This window comes from Gopherus evgoodei, chromosome 9 (genome assembly GCF_007399415.2).
Source record: "Gopherus evgoodei ecotype Sinaloan lineage chromosome 9, rGopEvg1_v1.p, whole genome shotgun sequence".
Taxonomy (NCBI): Eukaryota; Metazoa; Chordata; order Testudines; family Testudinidae; genus Gopherus; species Gopherus evgoodei.
The window spans coordinates 69,734,179-69,740,890 of NC_044330.1; positions in this window are offsets into that span (position 1 = coordinate 69,734,179).

The following is a 6,712-nucleotide window of genomic DNA, read 5'->3' on the forward strand; positions in this document are numbered from 1 at the left end:
TGCTTACACTTACTGACTCCTTCCTTCCACTACACCCTTAAAGTTTTCCAACCTGCTTTCCAATCTCTCTCTCTCTCTCTCTGTTGCCTGCCTGCCTGGGCCCGATCCTGCTTTTCTTGCTGAACCGTCCCTTCCATGGGCACCAACTTGTTCCACTACCAGTTTAGCTAGGAGGGTGGGCTTCTCATCTAGCCCCCACCTCTCCTGGTCTCTTCCCTTAAACATTCTTACTCACAAGATTACCCGAGTCCTCCTTCATGAGGCTTGCCACCTGGACAAAAACACATGGCCCATTGGGCAAAGGCCATTTACTTAACATATAATTTAAAGGACTATTCTTAGAGGGTTTACCCAGAGACTCATTCATCTGTTTGACACTTAAACAGAAAAGAGAATTACACAGAGAGCAGAGGGAATTACAGGCCATGTCTACATCTAAAATTTTGCAGTGCTGGTAGTTACAGCTGTATTAGTACAGCTGTATAGGGCCAGCGCTGCAGAATGGCCACACTTACAGCAACCAGCGCTGCAAGTGGTGTTAGATGTGGCCACACTGCAGCGCTGTTGGGCGGCTTCAAGGGGGGGTTCGGGGAACGGGAGAGCAAACCGGGAAAGGAGACCAGCTTCGCCGCGGTTTGCTCTCGCGTTCCCCGAACCCCTCTGCAAACCACAGGGAAGGAGACCAGCTTGCTCGGGGTTCGGGGAACGAGAGAGCAAACCGGGAAAGGAGACCAGCTTCGCCGCGGTTTGCTCTCGCGTTCCCGAACCCCCTGCAAACCGCAGGGAAGGAGACCTGCTTGCTCGGGGTTCCGGGAACGAGAGAGCAAACCGGGAAAGGAGACCCGCTTCGCCGCGGTTTGCTCTCGCGTTCCCGGAGCCACCCAGCAAACCGCAGGGAAGGAGACCTGCTTGCTCGGGGTTCCGGGAACGAGAGAGCAAACCGGGAAAGGAGACCCGCTTCGCCGCGGTTTGCTCTCCCGTTCCCCGAGCAAGAAGGTCTCCTTCCCTGCGGTTTGCTGGGTGGCTCCGGGAACGCGAGAGCAAACCGCGGCGAAGCTGGTCTCCTTTCTCGGTTTGCTCTCGCGTTCCCGGAGCCACCCAGCAAACCGCAGGGAAGGAGACCTGCTTGCTCGGGGCTCCGGGAACTAGAGAGCAAACCGGGAAAGGAGACCCGCTTCGCCGCGGTTTGCTCTCGCGTTCCCAGAGCCACCCTGCAAACCGCAGGGAAGGAGACCTGTTTGCTCGGGGAACGGGAGAGCAAACCGCGGCGAAGCTGGTCTCCTTTCCGGTTTGCTCTCGCGTTCCCGAACCCCCCTGCAAACCGCAGAGAAGGAGACCTGCTTGCTCGGGGTTCCGGGAACGCGAGAGCAAGCTGGGGAAGGAGACCAGCTTGATTACCAGAGGCTTCCTCCTTCCACGGAGGTCAAGAAAAGTGCTGGTAAGTGTTTACATTGGATTACCAGCGCTGGATCACCAGCGCTGGATCCTCTACACCCGCGACAAAACGGGAGTACGGCCAGCGCTGCAAACAGGGAGTTGCAGCGCTGGTGATGCCCTGCAGATGTGTACACCTTCAAAGTTGCAGCGCTGTAACTCCCTCACCAGCGCTGCAACTTTCTGATGTAGACAAGCCCACAGTCTAAGCTAGACTTTCCCACTTCTATACACTGACCGCTACAGGGGACGGGACAGAAGGATCTCCATTCAACCTCAGAACTTTCTCGCACACATGGCTTCCACTCCAAGGAATTACGAACAAGAGGTTCAGTTCTGTCCACACTCCTAACGCCCAAATGACCAGAGCAAAAAAACAACAGTAACCGGTTAAACAGAACAAAACCAGAACCAGATAGCATTTTCTTATCCTATTAGGACTCACTTTTACTCATGCAGTTCTCAACATATAACACCAACAGTACCAAGCAAAGCAAACACAAAATAACAAGGGTAAAACAAATAGATGGTGTAAATTCTGCAGGGCTCCCCCCTTCTTAATTGCTCACCAGACTGTGACAAATTTCTGTTACCAATCTATCCCTCATGTCAGATGATCAGGCTCACACTACAGGATCGTTGGGGGAAGATAAAGAAAACACACCATATAACTGAATTTTAAAGCTTCATTAATAAAATAATAAAACAACAACGGAGAGTGTTGGGAACGCTCCCTCGTCACTCAGGAAAACATTAATGCCCCAAGCCCCTTTCATACCCACACACGTACGTCCAGACTAGCCACTTCTGTGTATAATGTTCAGAGAAGGGGGGGAGAGGTGGACTGGAGATTATCCTGTATACAGCTTGTCCAGAATTTCTAACATGCTTCCGTTCTTTGGAGGGCTGTTCTCTTGCACCCTGGAATCTTCTGCAGCGTCTCTTTCAGAGATTCCAATCCAGGTCAGCTGCCTGCGGCTTCTTCAGTGTCACCAAGCCACACCGGCTCCGGGGTCACAAAGGCACACTGTTGGATCTTACTGGACAGTTAAGCTTTGCAAATGTAATCTTAGTTCTGTAACTTGTATTGCCTTTGGTTCGCCTCTGTCTATATTTTTTCCTTCACAGCCAGCTGGGGCCGAAAGCAGTTTTTCTTTGTATTTAGCATAGTCTGCTTTGATTCTGGACCTTGAACGCAGAGCAATCCCCCCCTTCCATCCCTGGGCCAAGATGATTTTTAAATTAACCCGTTCCTTTCCTCAATAGACAAATTTGCTCACCCTGTGTCAGGGCTTTTTGGTGATTAAATGCTCCTCTTAGATGTATGATCTTATCTAGATTGAAGTACCTTCTAGTGGGCATTGTTTAGATGGATTTTCACGCGTGTAAATATTCCAATTCTCTAAATACCTGCAGGTTGTTGAACCATAATGTACGTACATGTAATATGCTGGGGTACCCTAGGGGGTGAGGTGGAATGTTTAGACTGCCCCCCACCCATTTCCACTTACCACACCAGGGAGGGTGCCCTGTCCGCGCTAGCGGCTCATAAACTAAGGATTTTTCCCTACAGTGATACTCACACAGGAGAGGCTAACGAGGATGGCCACGACCCTCCTACACCTCCCTTCAGCAAAGAGCGTCGGCTAGTCTCTTGGAGACGGCAGCCGCTTACTCTGATTGCATCCAGTGAGATGATCAGACTGTCAGTAGCCCACACGGAAAGGAAAGGGGAAGGGAAGATGGGGTACACACACTCCTAGACCCAGGCAGCTTCCTCACCGGACGATGCCAGGCCAAGTCAGCCCACCATGGGTCGGACCTCCTAAAGATCCACTAGTTACTGGGCTTGCGTTAGAGTAGTCCTGGTCACAGAGCTTTTGCTTCACAGGGTACTCTGGGGCGTCTTCCGGTAACAGGTCACTCACACTGGCCCCCAGTACCATTCTGCATCTGATCTTGCTTTTTAGCTACAACAGGGAGAGAGTGCACTAGGACATAGGGTCTCCCCTTTTCTAGGACAGGTCCCTCTTTGTCCCTGCACTATCCCTAACCTGCTTTGGATCCTTGCACTCTGCCAGACAGAGGGAGGAACTGGAGCTACCAGTGGGGTATTTTTTACAAGAGCTCTCCATACAACAGCTTCAGAAGCTACCCATTTGCTGACAAAACAGGAGTAATAGGAGGATCGTGTTATAATTAAGTGATCCTTCCGGTGGCCACCTTTCTGGTCCTCTAGTTGATATTGAGGCCAGTCCTACTATACAGAACTTTTTAGTTTGCTTTTAGTTAGTGGATCTGATCCAAGCACTTCCCAATTCGCTAGAATGCATTCTAAGGGTGTACACCGTGCCCTGCCTGTACTCTGTCCCTGCCCCATATCCTAGGGTGACACTGGGCATCCCCAGGTCATAACAGGCAAAAATCCAGACCACTGGACTGTTCCTACCTTATCCAAGAGACCGGTTCCTCACCGTCGCCCTCAACTGCTTCTCCGCTACTCGAGCGCGTTGCACCGTTGTGCCCTCTGGGGTCAGTCGAACTGCGTCTCCGCCGAGGCCCCCGGTGAAGTCACCGGTGCGCGCTGGGCGTCGGTCGTCGCCGCAATCCGTCGACCACCAGAAGGGATCCAGGCAAGGCTAATTTAGCCTCAATGCCCCACGTTGGGCGCCAAGAACTGTTGCCGGCAGATAACTGCCTGAGGCCAAGCAACAGCGGGGGGGTCCGTCGCCTGGTGTGCCGCGCCAATAAACACACCAGGGTGGAGAAGCAAACCAAGTTTATTTGAGATCTCAAAGCGGTGCAGGGAGATTGACTCAGATCAAGCACACCTAAAACAAGCAGTCTGTTTCCTTTATATCCATGAGAACTTTTCTCACGGACTAGCATCCCCCGTTTCCCCTCCCTCCCTCCTTCCTCCCCCTGTAGCAATTACGTAAGCGCAGGTGCATTAAGTAATCTTGTCCACGGCATCTCGTTAGTAAGTTTTCCTTCTGCAAGTTATCTTGTCCTTCTGCTAAAGGTGCACAGGCCTCATTATTTCTGCTTTAGACCAGTTAGAACTGTTGCAACTGATAACGGCTGTTACACCTGGCCTTTTAGGTCGATTAAAGTTCAAACATGGAGGGACTCTTGTCTGCTGAGGCCTAAAACCAGGAAGGCTCCATACTCTTGTGGCCTTCCACCCTCCCGAGTTACGCAGGGTTATGCTTAGTGACACCAACAACAGCATTAGCTTGATGGAAGAATTCTTCTGTCAACATACCTACCATGTTTCAGGGAAGTAGATTGTGTCTACACTGTTGTGCCTCTGTAGCATTAAGTGTAGACAAGCCCTTAGTGCTTGGCATGCTGGGGCCTGGAGCCACTGGTCTTAGCACAGTTCCCAGTGAACAAAGTGTGCACATCATAATTGCTACTAACTGGTACCCTTGTCAGTCTCAGCACCGGGACCCAAGGACTGAATAGGCCATGAAGATTTTCACCCTTTCCCCCTCTGAGATGAACCCTCCAGATCAGGAGTAGAGCTGGGTGGAAAATGCTCTTCCTTGGCCCCTGACAATTTTCAAGATATCAAAAAAATTCCAGACCTGAAATGGGATGAAAAGTGGAAGTTTCAAAAATTTGTGAACTCAAAATCTGAAAAAAAAATTTGCACTTTAGATCAGCCAAAACAAAGTATTTTGATTATTCTGAAATGCTTTATTTTGACCTTTTTATTTAACTTTTTTTATTACATTTAATACTAACATTTCAAAATGAAAAAAGTTTGTTTGAGTCAAAAATCCAAAGCTTTTCAGTGTGAAGATGTCGAAACAGGACACTGACAATTTTGAAATTTATTTCCCTTATAATTTTTCAGGTCGGGAGATTTGTCAGGACGAACTCTGCTTCGTGAACAGTTTCGGTTTGAATTAACTGGCATTTGGGGGTTCACTGAAAAAATTCCCAACCAGCTCCAATCAGGAGTGAGGCTGTGCACACAACCCCTGTGCTGTCGACAAATATAAGGCTCACATAAACATTTGGAAAAAGAAAATAGATCTTAAAATAAATAACATCTCAGCTGTGGTGTCCAAGCACAACTGAGCAAATTAAACATGTAGCAACAGGTCAAACTGTGCTTGTCCTAGCTTGTAAAGCAGTTTTTCATCCTAAATGTATCAAATGAGCAGACAGCAGTATACCCACTGGCAGATAGACTTTCCTCTATTAGCTACTGTTCAATAGCTTCTGTTAATTTCATGACAGCAGCAGGACTGTTATGCAACAAAACTTAGTGTTCTGGAAAATCACAATCAGACCAGGGCCATTATGCTGCACTCAACCTTCCTTTCCTGTCTTAATGTTCCCTATTGATTCATCTGTGGAACCAACAGATTGTTCAGAGGCACAAAGAAAAGAAAGAAAGAAAAAAGAAAGAAAACAGGATCTAGGGCTTGTCTACACTTACAGTTTTGCAGCGCTGGTAGTTACAGCTGTGTTCGTACAGCTGTGTAGGGCCAGCGCTGCAGTGTGGCCACACTGACAGCTACCAGCGCTGCAGTGTGGCCACATTTTACAGCACTTGCAGCGCTGTTGGGAGTGGTGCATTGTGGGCAGCTATCCCACAGAACACCTCGTCCCATTTTGACGCTGTGGCTTGTGGGAAGGGGAAAGAAGTGTGCGGGTCTTTCTGCTTCCTGTTCCAACGCCCCGTGGTGCTTTGCTACACATTCCGAGCAGTTTGGCGGCATTGTGAGTCTGCAGCGCGATTTATGGGATTTCTGTTACAAATGGAGCCTGAGCTGCTGAGGACCTTGCTGATGAATGTTGCCAGCACATCACGCATGGCAGTGGAGCTATTCCTTCAGCTGCAAAGTGACAGTGAGGAGTCAGACGATGATATTGAAACGCCTGACGCTCAAGACACTCAATTGCTTGTGGCAGTAACAGACGTGCTCAGCACTGTGGAACGGCGCCTTTGGGTTGGGAAACCAGCACTCAGTGGTGGGATCACATCGTCCTGCAAGCCTGGGATGACGAGCAATGGCTGCAGAACTTTCGGATAAGAAAAGCCACTTTCATGGCATGTGTGCTGAGCTCGCCCCTACCCTGCGGCACAGGGACACGAGATTGAGAGCTGCCCTGCCAGTGGAGAAGTGGGTGGCTATTGCAATCTGGAAGCTGGCAACTCCAGATAGCTACCGATCGGTGGCGAACAAGTTTGGAGTGGGAAAGTCCACCGCTGGAATGGTGCTGATGCAAGTTTGCACAGCCATTAATTGCACCCTGCTAA